This window comes from Cryptomeria japonica, chromosome 3 (assembly GCF_030272615.1).
Source record: "Cryptomeria japonica chromosome 3, Sugi_1.0, whole genome shotgun sequence".
NCBI lineage: Eukaryota > Viridiplantae > Streptophyta > Pinopsida > Cupressales > Cupressaceae > Cryptomeria > Cryptomeria japonica.
In genome coordinates, this window is record NC_081407.1 from 222,453,824 (window position 1) to 222,468,251 (window position 14,428).

Here is a 14,428-nt window from a genome sequence, read left to right on the forward strand (position 1 = left end):
AAAGGCATGTAAGCTGAACTAGTCTGATTGTTCTTCGACTCCATACCATTTTCTAGAAGGGGATAGCTCCCAGTGGCACATCTTCTAATTTATCTTCTTTCTCCTACTTGATTTTCCCCTCCTTTAAAAAAATGGATTAACTTGTTAGCTGATTAATCCTTTTTCGGAGATAACTGCTTTTCCAAACTGTCTCGGGGCCGTATGTCCAAAAAAAAATAATTTTCTCAGTTTTAATTTACGTTGATTGCTCTTATTTTCTGTCATAAATGTTATTAGTGTCTTGAACCAGTACACTTGCCAATCAAATATAAGAAAATGCTCCACTCATTTACATGTCAAAATAATAATACTTAAAAATAAAGATCAAATTTTCAAAATAGCTCCAAATTGATATCTCTTGGCATTTTTTTTGATAGATGAATTTAAGATATTTATTTTAGTTACATGTTGTCTGATGACTTTTTAAAAGTAATATAATATTTTTACTTCTAGAAAGACATAATTTCCACCAGTGTTAGGATGTGATTTTCTATTGATGTATATAAAGGACAAGCACAAAGCATTTTTGAGTATGCTTTCTACAACAGCAGAGGGTGCCTTGTCATTTGCCATCACACTTTTTTTTATAAATCCAAAACCTCAGAGAATATTTTATCTGTTCTGGCACCAACAGCATGCTTGCAAAAATTAGACGCCTTCTAACAGTCCTTATTTATGAACTCCAGCAACACTTCTACATATCCAAAAATTCAGTCTGCTAAAGCATAAAACCTTTAATTGATATTCATCTATTTAATAGTAATTTGGGATTCTAAATATTCATCTACCAGAACCGTGGATTTCAATTTTATTAAAGCACTTATATAAGTTATGAAGAAGAGAAATGAAACCATATGCCATTCCAATGGTTGTATTTAATATATGGATTCAATTCCATCTGCAACCTGATGTGTGGTGCAGAACATCCGAGATGACTTGGCAGACAATCATCATATCTGTATTATTGAAGTAATATACAAGATATATTCAGAAGTTATGACTGACAAACCTGCGATAACATTTAGAAATTTTGATTAAAAAGTGGTATCAGGAGGATGAATCTTCTAATTCATTGGGGAAATTGTTCCATAACGGGTCGTTTCCTGTTATTTTTGGTCACTAAAGTTGGCAGTTCCTCACCCAAATCTTTCTCTGTTTATTCTTGGATATGTGGGAATATATTTTTGCATGGGCTTTTTATTGGGCTTCAAAAATTGACATCTCTATTTTGAAGACATTTGAAAATAAAGAACAAAAAAAGATGCTTCCGACATATTTGAGCTAACTATACAAATATTGGAGTAATAGCAGGATTTTTGGCTATGCAAACCAGTGGTTTGGGCCTTATGAAAGGCTTATATGTTGATATCTACAATAAGCTCAATTTTGCCTGGTCTATACCAATTATGAAGAGAGCAAGTTCTACAAGCAATTATGATTGATAATTAAAGATTTTCGTATAACGTGGTGGTGTTTTACTATTGATTGTTTCATTGTTGTTGTAATTCTTGTAGCAATGCTTTCTTGTATGATGCCCATCAGGGTTTGGTATAAAGTCTACATAGGTTTCACAACGATTAATATCCTAAAATCTTTGACCAAGTTTTTGCATAAGACAATTAAGATCTTAATATCGTTTGGCAAGTTAGGTTGTAGAAGAACGAGTGATACGAGGAATAATCCAAAAACAACTTATTAAAAATGTTGTGTGAAGCAAATCTATAATAATATTTATAATCAAAATTTAGAGTGCAAAAAGAGTATGCAAAGTGTTCTACACACATACGACTGTTTAGGTATATGTTGTGTGTATATACTGCAAAGTCCCATGTAATATCGTCAGTAACCTTGAGACACTATTTTCACATATGTAGGTCTATGTAATTAGCCAATAGGCTTGCCGCCGTGAGCTTGCATGCTGAAGAAAAGAAACGGTGAGAATGACATGTTAACTTTTTCATCTGTATGATATTTTTATGCCAATGATATTTGCAATTTCAAATGCCAAAACCTCAAAAATTAATTGTGCTCCTATTGACACAAACATTGCAACTCCTAATATTGCAAGTGCCATTCTGTCTGTAATATAATCAGTAATGCTGCTCTTCAACTCTGAGAGGAGTGGTGCCCCTGACCTTGTAAGGGAAGAAAGGGAACAAGGACTGGTACATGGTGAACCTATGATATGCTGATTATTTTCATTTATTATATTGTGTGCTTCAAAATTTAAACTGTTAGTTATGCCACCACTGCCACCATTCATTCGATGGATGTTAGGAATAAACAAGCTATTTGAGAAACCTTACAAAATTGTTCTGAATAACATCTTCAGAGGATTATGATTGATTTTAGCAGTAGAGCGTGTTTGTATGGTTGGGAACTAAGAAGATATCATGAACATGCATTGTGGTATTCCAGTGCTTTAACTAATTATATTGGCGGAGCGAATCCTCCGACTTGAGAAGATACCTGAAGTGAACAGATATATAAATTTAATATATGTATAAGAAATGTGAATGTCGGGTATGAGAATATATATGACAAACAAAACTGTTTTAAGATTATAAGAGGTTTCCTTGGCAAAGATATAGTCACTACGGTGGAAAGGACATTCTTATTATATTGCATATTTAATACAAATTATTCTTTGGCTAAGACCACCAAGCCTAATTGTTGCCATTTGAGCATAAGATACTCTATGATTACCAAGAGTTATATTAGATGATGGTTGCTACGGGTGATAACAATATTATTTTTTAAAACTTCGGCATACAAAATATAGCAATATTTTTTTTTAAAACTTTGGTATACAAAATAAAAACATAAAAAATAAATAAAAATGAAAATACTTTGTTGATTTTGGTGGTTGATATATGGTTGCTCATTGTTTACATTATAATTTTTTAACTTATGTTATTGGAAGTAGCATGCCGAAAGTAGAATTTGTTTGCTTTCAAAATTTAACATCGATTTTGATTGTTGTTGATCGATCGTCTATGTGGATTTGATTTGCTATATGTGGGTTTTAAATGACAAAATGTGTGTTAAGTAATCTATTCATCTTCACCTTATTGTTAGATGAATGTGGTCTAAGTGGGTTTAGAAATGCCTTTTGGAGTTTGTAAATTCATTAAGGAACATGCTTTCTTGAATAAACTCTTTTATTGGGTCGAGGATAGGATGAAGAGAGATATAGGAAGCAATGTACATAAATGTGCAAGTGGCCTATACGTAGATAAGTTTCTTTGCCCTTTTACAAAATTGAAGTATGCTCTAGCCGTTCCCTTTATTTCAAAACTCTAGCATATGAATTAATTGCACAATGAGTGTCTTTAAATACCAAGATAAACTAACATGCCACCTATTTGAAAAATTGAGGTTCATACTTGTATGAGGGTGATCTTGATTGGTGTGGAAAAAAAATGGTTAATGAAACAATAATCTTGAGACATGGAACAAATGTGTCGAGGTAAGTATGAAAGGGGTGTAATGAACAAGGGGTGAGTGGTGAATATGTAGGAATAGGTGAAAAATGAGAGTAAATTAAAATGGAAATGGATTTGGGCATGAGCTAAAACTAGCACAAAAATATAGCAATTCGTAATAATGTAATTACATGACATACTGGCAATATGGTGTACATAAAACTAATGAAAATGGAAGATGTTTCCTTTCCTTTATTTCAAAACTCTAGCATATGAATTAATTGCAAAATGAATGTCTTTAACTGTCAAGATAAACTAACAACACATTTGAAATTTGAAACTTGAGGTTCAATCTTGCATGTGAGGTGTGAGGATAATCTTGATTGGTGTAGAAAAAAAATGGTCAATGAAATGATAATCTTGAGACATGGAACAAATGTGTTTGAGGTAAATGTGAAAGGGGTGTAATAAATGAGGGGTGAGTGGTGAATGTGTAGGAATAGGTGAAAAATGAGAGTAAATGAAAATGGAAATGGACTTGGGTATGAGCTAAAACTAGAACAAAAATGTACCAAATTGTCATTATGTAATTACATTACATACTACCACTATAGTATGGATAAAACTAAATGGGAAATGTACACAACTTTCACCATTCAAATTTGCCTCCACTTTGATGCATACTCAATTCTATAATGAATATGTATTGCAAACTATATGGACGTTATTAATCAACATGAAGAAGAAAATATTTCTTTACTTTTACAAAGGGTATAGTTTTAGTGTAGGGTATTTGACCATTCTTTGATTTATTGTGCATGTTCCTTGGAGTGAGTGTTCAATAGAAATTTGCAAAATAGAAAAATACATGCAACATGTTTGTCATACAATTAAAGTAGATACAAATCGCAAACTAATCCAGCTAACAAAAAGTGAGAAGTAGAGAGAATTTTAAAGATTCCACTTGAATGAGAAGTGATACAATAATCTTTACTTTATGTGGCAATGAAATATGACTTGCTTGATACGTCCATGTAATATGACTCCATCCAATGTGGAATATATGGTGACATTTTAATATGATCAAGTGATGACATATTCGATATGACCATGTAATGTGACTCCAATCAATGTGGAAAATGCAATAGATTTCTATTCAATGTGGATGTGTAATATGACCAAAATCCATTTGGTGTATGATATTTTTTGTGTAGCACAAGATAATAAATTAATGTTAAGCGTTCAAGTGGTATTTAGTTGCTCTAGTATAGACAAATCATGAAGGAAAAAATTGGTCCTAATGTTAGCTCCTTACCATGTAAGTGTTGGATGTTTTTTGAGAAGATTGTTGGAATGATATGTTGTCATTGATGTCAACATATTCCTCTATGTATTTCAATGTTGCAGTTTGGTTGGATAAGTTGGTTTAGCTTGTGTGTTGCAGATGAGCTAATGTAGATTAAAGGATATATGGTATGTTGTCTGTAGATGGTTCATTCCCATTTGCAGGGTTTCACATGATGTTTTGATCGAGTTATGAGATCCGGTATTATGGATGTTATTCAGTTGTTCGTGTTATTCAATGTTTTGGTTTGTGCTTCGTATTGCTCTGGAATTGCTATATCTTTAGTTGTGGATGTGTGGGATGTGTTCTAGACGTTGATGTGTGTCCTTAGTTCGATTGGTTCATGATTTGGAAATCCACAAGCGAATCTTTCGGGTTGACAGTCAGTTATGAAGGTGTTCTTGAGCTCCGATAGAGAGGTGATGATGATTCTGGTAATCTGAGTTGTTGCGGTTGTTGTGATGCAATTCACATTGCTTGTGAATATCTCTAGATCATGTTCTATGCGTATTGGTGGTCCGCACTGATTATTGTGCGCATTATTGAAGATTTTCTTTGTCTGGTGATGTTTTTCATGTTATGTGACATTCTTGGTGGCTTAAGCGTGTTGCAGATGAGCAAGGCGCAATTGTTAGTGTTGCGTGTTTGCGGTATTGATTTGGGTCTAGAATATGTCTTAGTCGACATTGTTTTGGTCCACATGTATTGTTGTAGTGTGTGAGGTTATTATTTTGTTATTTGTATTGAGGGTTTGGCTGACCTATATTTCATGGGTTGATGACTTGTATAAATGAATGTAATAATCATTGAATTTGATCATGCTATGTGCAAATATTGTATCAATCATTTAGTAATAGGGAAGTTGTGTGAATGAATGTGTTGCAGAGAAGATTTGAGAGTGAGCTTAACCAAAACTATACCCAAGCATACGAAGATGCTACTTTCACAGTTCATGTAATCTAGATTGCTATCCGAATGTTTTTGTAAGTCATTGAGACTTCTTGTAAGGCAGTGAGCCTTCCCTAAAGGTTGTAGCCTTTCTGGGTTTCTTATTTTGAGTAGTGAGCTCTAGGTAGTGTGCCTGAATGCATGTGCATTCCCCATTGTAATATTCACATTTACTGCTAACAGGGTATTATCTCATTGTGGGTAGGTTCCCACCATGGTTTTTCCCTTAACCGGGTTTTCCACGTAAAAAATATTGGTGTTGTATGTTATTGATGTGGTGTTGTTTCATGCTTTAACTGTTAATTTTTAGATCTGATTTGTGGTTTAAGTTGCAATATGTTTTTGACCAAACTGATTCACCCCCCCTCTAAGTTTGCTACATTGTTGCCAACAATTGGTATCAGAGCTAGATCCTCCGGAAGAAGCTTGACTGCTTGAGGGGATCCGTGATGACAACCTTTGCTTTCAAGAAGGATAGTCTGAGATTTGATGGAACATACTACACTCTTTGGAAAAACCGGATGCAATGTAATTGAGATACATTGGAGAAGAGTACTGAAAGATTACTAAGAATGTATACAATGTTTCTTAGAGTGGTCCTATTACTCCGGATGAGTTAAAGAAAGAAAAATACAATATTAGAGATAAGGAAGCATTTGCTGAGTGCCTTGTTAGTGTCCGAGTTCACTAATGTGATGGACTTAGAGATTGCTCATGAGATCTGGATAAAATTGGAGACCTTGTATGAAGGTGATAGTCATGTGAAGATTGCTAAGTTGTAGAGCTTGAAGGGTAAATATAAGAACTTGAAGATGAGTGAAGATGAGAACATTACTTCTTTTATGCAGAAAGTGAAGGAGCTTGTGAGTGGAATCATATGTGTCGATGAAGTATTAGAAGAATCTGAGATTGTTGCTAAAGTGTTGAGATCTTTGCCTCTTGCTTATAAACATAAAGCTGTTGCTATTGATGAGATCTAGATTGTGACAAATGTGACAACAAACATGTTGATCGGTAAACTTGCTGATTTTGAGCTGAGTGAGTTTGTAGACTCTCTTTCTAAGACTGAATTTTCATTCAAAGCTACTATTTTAGAGAAGAAAATATATGATCTGGGAGAAAGTTCTACAAGAGCATCTAGATATGAGAAAGAGATGAAAGAGATGGAAGATGAAGAAAGAAATCTTGAGGAGCTTGAAGCACTTATTGCTAGAAGATTACCTAAAGGTGCCTGTAAGTATGAAAGGAAGTTATCTCTTAAATGCTTTTCATGTAATAAGATAGGACACTTTGCATCAAGGTGTCTAGAAAGAGAGATAATTCCTAAGAAGCCATTTAAGCCATATAAACTTAAATATCAGAAGAAGTGTTATTTTGCTGCTGATGAAGGCATGACAGATGATGAGTTAGATAAGGGAAATTTAGGAGATGAATTTGTGTTCATTGCTATCAAGGAAGATGATCCTGTAACTACAGATTTTACAAGCTACATTAATAAGGAGAAAGCTTTAGTTGCTAAAGTTGAGGAGAAAGATGAATGGGTAATTGATAGTGGTTTCTCTCATCACATGATAGGTGATAAGAGTAAATTTGTAAATTTGGAAAGGTATGATGGTGGTATAGTAAGATTTGGTGATAACAAAGCTTGTGTAATTTATGTTAGAGGCTCTATTTCTCTTGATGGTAAGAACAATACTGATGATGTGTTGTATGTTGAAGACTTAAAGCATAATCTTTTGAGTCTTGGTCAGATGGTTGATAAGGGATATAACTTGCAATTCAAGAATGACAAATGTGAGATCTTGAGTAGCTTCAGAGCCGAGATTGCATTAGGGACAAAGACTAAAGGTAATATCTATCACTTGCATGCCGGTGGAAAAAGTTGTTTGATTGGTTAGATTGATGAAAGTTGGTTATGGCATAGAAGGATGTGTCATGTAAATTTTGATTGCATGGTGAAAATAAGTTCTACTCAAGTAGTGAGAGATCTACCAAAGTTGATAAATCCCTCCAATCCGGTATGTAAGGAGTGTCAATTAGGGAAGTATACAAGAGTTACTTATAAGAGCAAACAATATAATTCTAATGGATTGTTGGGTCTTGTGCAAATTGATCAATGTGGTTCTTTTAGAGTGAGAAGCTTGCAAGGTGACAAGTTTTTCATGCCATTGATTGATGATTACTCAAGAATGATGTGGGTTACATTCTTAAGGGAGAATTTTGAAGTGTTTGAAAAGTTCAAGATCTTCAAAGCTAGAGTTGAAACTGAGACTGGATTGAAGATGAAGTGTCTGAGATCTGATAGAGGTGGAGAATTCACTTCCGGTGAGTTTAATGCATATTGTGAAGATAATGGAGTTAAGAGATAGTTATTTGCTCCTAGGACACCACAATAGAATGGTGTTGTGGAGAGAAAGAATATAAGAGTTCAAGAAGCTGCTAGAACCATGATGATTGAAGGAAATGTTCCGCATGTGTTTTGGAGAGAATCTGGTAGTATTGCAGTATGTTAGACAACTCAGATAACTAGAGGACAACTGAGAGGGGGGGGGGGGGTGAATCAGTTGTCAACATATTACTTAACTTTAAGCATTCAAATCCTTATTACCAGAACACATAAAATCAATTCCGAAATGCATAAACCAAATACCAAAATAATTGATATAGCAATTAAACATAAACATAAATCATTGAACAGTTACCATCCATCCAGAACACATGACACCAAGATTTGTATGTGGAAAATCTGGTAAAGAGAAAAACCATGGTGGGAAGCCTACCCACAGTCAGATAATACTTCTGCAGTAAGTATGTGATTACAAAATGAGGGGTCTGCACATGTAGGAAGGCCAACAACCTAGAGCGCACTGCTCATCACAAAAGGAGCCTCACTGATTACAAAATAAATCCAGACTACAATCCGAAAAGAAGAGTGAACTGCAAAGATACCATCTCGTATGCCTGAGTACAATTTTGTTTAAGCTCAGTACCGAAGGTCTTAAACCTCTCTTACCAACCCAATTCGATCACCTATGATCAACCAAACCTCTAGCATATGATTACAACATTATTCACACACGGATCCTATAACCATAATCCCATATGCCCAGGATCTACAAAGAGATCTTACATCATATTTATACCAATCTGGGACCTAAACAATTAGGTCGGCCACCTAAAAGATAATACAATAAATTCATAACATAAACCCGCAATCCAATGATCAACCAAGTCGTCTTAGGCTGAAAACAATATAAACCAATCATTAAATCCCACCGGTAACGCATCAGGAACATCCTCCAACACGTTACATAAACCGACCCATAACCTTGATAACACCGAAGCCAAAATAGGTCACCATAAGCCAAATGCAACACCACCAATAAACTGAAACACAAACATGATAACCATCAGCATCCTGAGAACCATCTAGAAGCTACACCAATACCACTTATCACATGCATCAAAAGATCTTCAACAAAGCTCTGTCGGTAAAACCCTTACCGGTGACTAAAAGACTTAGTAGAACAAATGATAGTATTTGAGTCATCAAATCCTGAACCAATTGATCGTGATACGCATCTAAATAGCATGAATGATAGATTCAAATCAATTCCACAAACCAAAGCATACCAGAGCATACCGAATCAATATCATAATCCAATAACTCTACCAGAACCAACCGGAAACCATAAACAACCAAAACAGCCGATGTTGCCATCAACGACAAAACATCAATGCAACACATAATCAATTCATCCAAATTGCCAACACAGTATACACTCTTAACTGAGTAAATGTCAAAGGTGATATTGGTAAGACTCCTCATGAGTTACGGTTTGGTCATGCCCCTACGATTAGGTATTTCATAATTTTTGGAAGTAGATGCTATATCAAAAGAGATGAAGATCTTGAAAAGTTTGATGTTAGATGTGATGAAGGAATCTTTCTTAGTTACTCTACTAAAAGTAAAACCTATTGATGTTATAATAAAAGATTGAGGAAGATTGTTGAAAGTGCTAATGTGAAGGTAGATGAAGGTAATGTGAGACAAATCAAATCTTGCGGATATGATTCTGATGATTAGGATGCCAGTTCAAATAAAAGAAAGCAAGTGCAAACCCAAAGTCAAGTTCAGATTACTTCGGAAAAGATTGAGAATGAAGATGCTAGTGTAGAAGAAAGAGTTCAAGAACCTGTAATTCAAGAAAATCCTAAAACTCACAAGTATGTAAGATTGAATCATTCAAAAATCAGATTATTGGTGATAAGAATAGAGGTGTGATGACTAGGACAAGACTTGGTGAAGAAATTTGTTTGATTTCTAAGATTAAACCTAAGAAAGTTGATGAAGCATGCAAATATGAAAATCGGGTTAAAGCTATGGAAGAAGAATTGAATCAGATTGAGAAAAATAATACATGGATTCTTGTTCCTAGACCTAAGGATAAAAATGTAATTGGAGCTAAATGGGTATTCCAGAATAAGTTTAATGAACATGGTGAAGTTGTCCGAAATAAAGCTAGACTTGTTTGTAAAGGCTATTCACAAATGGAAGGAATTGATTATGAGAAGACTTTTTCTCGGATAGCTAGAATTGAAGCTGTTAGATTATTTCTTGCATATGCTTCTCACAAATATTTCAAGGTTTATTAGATGGATGTCAAATGAGCCTTTCTTATTGGTGAATTGGAAGAAGTCTACATTGGACATGGTTTGCCAATTGAAGAAAGCATTGTATAGATTGAAGCAAGCCCCAAGAGCTTGGTATGCTAGATTGGATAAGTATTTGATGAAGCTTGGATTCAATAAAGGTACTGTTGATAGTAATTTTTATTTCAAGATTGATCAGAGTAACATTTTGATTGTCGAAGTTTTTGTTGATGACATTATCTTTGTAGGAAATAATTGCCTATGTAATAAATTTGCTGAAGAGATGCATAATGAATTTGAAATGTCTATGATTGGTGAAATGAAATTCATTTTGGGATTGGAAATTACTTATTTGGATAAAAGTATTTTCATATCTCAATCTAAGTATGTGAAAGAATTGTTGAAGAAATTTGGTTTTGAGGACTCTAAACCTGTTGGTACACCTATGGTGACCGAATGCAAGTTGACAAAAGATGATGATTCACCGAAAGCTAATAAGACAAGATATAGATCTATGATTGGTGGTTTGTTGTATTTGACTCAGACTAGACCTAATATAATGAATATTGGATGTCATGTTGCTAGATTTCAAGCTGATCCTAAGGAATCTCATGTTACTGCTATAAAAAGGATATTCAGATATTTGAAAGGCACAATTGATTTTGGTTTGTGGTATTCTAAGAATGATGAATTTAATTTGAGTGCTTTTACAGATGTTGATTGGGAAGGTGATGTTGATGACCAAAAGAGTACTACAGGTGGTGCATTCTTTTTGGGTAAGAAGTTGGTCTCTTGGGCAAGTAAGAAGCATAATGCTATTTATTTATCTACTACAGAGGCTGAATACATTGCTGCTATTAGAAATTGTACTCAGGTAATTTGGATGAAGTAGATGTTGAAGGATATTTGAGTTATTTATGATGAGCCTATTGCTATATATTGTGACAATTCAAGTGCTATCAATATTTCAAAGAATCCGGTGTTGCATTCCAATACAAAGCATATATCAATCAAGTTTCATTTCTTGAGAGAGAAGGTGAATGAGAAAGAAGTCAGATTGGAGTATGCATCTACAAAGGAACAAATTGTAGATATTTTTATGAAACCTTTTACAAAAGATACTTTTAAGTATCTCAGAGAGAAGTTAGGGGTGATTGCCCATCCTGATGAGAAATAAGATGCATGGATTTGCATTAGTCAGGTGAACTTCACAAAGATATTTTGTGCTTTGGATTGATGAGTGAGGCTACTACTCAGGGGGAGTAGTCAGTGTTGGTGTTTAGTGTTGATACAACTAATTCAAAGGGGGAGAGAATTGTGATTCCCAAGCCTTTGTCATTGATGTGAAAGGGGGAGAAGAGTATGTGAAAATATCTTTGGGAGATTAGAGCATTTTGAGTTTTGAGATTTGAGTTGTTTGTTTATGGGGGAGCTGATCCTTGTGATTTTGAGGGAGATTGTTGTGAGTTGATTTCTTTCTTTGCATTGATTGTTTTTCACATTCATATGTTGCCATCAATACCAAAGGGGGAGATTGTTGGATGTTGCTGAGAAGATTGCTGGAATGATGTGTTGTCATTGATGCCAACATATTCCTCTATGTATTCTAGTGTTGCAGTTTGGCTGGATGAGTTGGTTTAGCCTATGTGTTGCAGATGAGATGATGTGGATCAAAGGTTTCTGGTATGTTGTTTTTAGTTGGTTCATTCCCATTTACAGATATCCGCATGAAGTTTTGATTGAGTTGTGAGATCCGGTATTATGGATGCTATTCAGTTGTTCATGTTATTCAGATGCTATTCAGTTTTGATTGAGCTGTGTATTGCTCTAGAATTTCTATATCTTTAGTTGCAGATGTGTGGGATGTGTTCTGGATGTTGATGTGTGTCCTTAGTTCGATTGGTTCATGATTTAGAAATTCACAAGCGAATATTTCAGGTTGATAGTCAGTTATGATCGTGTTCTTGAGCTCTAGTAGAGAGATGATGATGATTTTGGTAATCTGAGTTGTTGCAGTTGTTGTGATGCAATTCATGTTGCTTGTGAATATCTTTAGATCATGTTCTATGCATATTGGTGGTCTGCATTGATTATTGTGCACATTATTGAAGATTTTCTTTGTCCAGTGATGTTCTTCGTGTTATGCAACATTCTTGGTGGTTGTAGTGTGTTGTGGATGATTAAGACATAATTGTTGGAGGTGTTGCGTGTTTGCAGTATTGATTTGGGTCCAGAATATGTCTTAGTTGACATTGTTTTGGTTCACATGTATTGCTATAGCATGTGAGGTTATTATTTTGTTATTTGTATTGAGGGTTTGACCAACCAATATTTCATGGGTTGATGACTTGTATAAATAAATATAATAATCATTGAAAGTGATCATGCTATGTGTGAATATTGTATCAATGATTCAGTAGTAGGGAAGTTGTGCAAAGTGTGCAAAGGAATATACTGCATAGAAGATTTGACAGTGAGCTTAACTGGAATTGTACCCAGGCATATGAAGATGTTACTTTCACAGTTCATGTAAACCGGATTGTTGTCTAGATGTTTTTGTAAGTCATTGAAATTTATTGTAAGGCAATGAGCCTTCCCTAAAGGTTGTAGCTTTTTTGGGTTTCTTATTTTGAGCAGTGAGCTCTAGGCAGTGTGCCTGAATGCATGTGCATTCTCCATTGTAAAATTCACATTTACTCCTAACAAGGTATTATCTCATTGTGGGTAGGTTCCCACTGTGTTTTTTTTGTTAACCGGGTTTTCCACATCAAAAATCTTGGTGTTATGTGTGTTATTGACGTGGTGTTGTTTCATGCTTTAAATGTTAATTATCATATCTGATTTGTGGTTTAAGTTGCAGTGAGTTTTTGAGAAAACTGATTCACTCCCCCTTTTAGTTTGCTGCATTGTTGCCAACAGTAAGTGTATAAAAAATGTAATCAAATGATGAAATAAACAACCAATATATATATGTAGGATATAAATGATACTATACATGCATAGATGATTTGCCTTGAGGACAAAATTGAGATTACTAAAATATAAATGGGATAAGAGCATGGAAAGGGTCTCAAATGTGTAATCAAAAGGTGATCAGAGGTCACAAGGCATAATGGCAAGAGAATGGAAGCATAAGAAGTCACGGGTCCTGAAAAAGAGAGAAATACCAATGATAGTGGTCAAGGTATATAGAAGATATCACAAGCGTGTAACCTTGATCATGAAAACATGTGTAAAGAAGAAATAAGTGAGCACTCAAAGTGGGAACATTGAACATGGGAAACGATAAAAATGGAATTAAGTGTTTGTAGAAGTGAACAATGAAACACAAACAAGTTGTAGCGTCCTAAAATTGTGACACTTGCAATTTCGACTGCATTTGGGTCTTCACGATGGCGATGCAACACGGAACCTGGATGGAGACCCCGAAACTTGTTCATGACATCAAAAACTGGATTTTTCAGCACCCTGGTCTGATCCCTCCTTACACCCTGCTGTCCCGGGAGGTGGGACCATGGCGCCCAGCGCCCTGGTCCCTGGCCCTATTTTGGGCCTAGTCTCTTGTGGGCATCGGATCTTTAAGTTTGCAAATTGGAAAATAATGTTTCTAGGTCAGCCTAAGGTCGGAAAAATCAGTCTATCAGCCCTAATTGACAAGTATATAAACTACATTTCCCCTCCCATTTGAGGAGGTAGGAAAAAGGAGGACATATGTGAGCAAGGCGCGAAAGCAATATTCAAACATTCAAGCATTCAAGCATTCCTTCAAGCAATTGAGCATTTTAAGTCTCCATTCAAGGCTAAGTGTTGCATTCAAGACAAGGATTCAACCATTGAAGAGGAGATCACTTACAACACATTACATACAACATACATTACACCTTCGCATGTAAGAATACAAACATTCTTACAACAAGGTATCGGTACTTGTTTACATTACAAACATTTACATTTACAGCATTCTCATTTCTTGATTAATTCCAAAACCGGGGTTTGACCTAAAGGCAAACCCCTCATC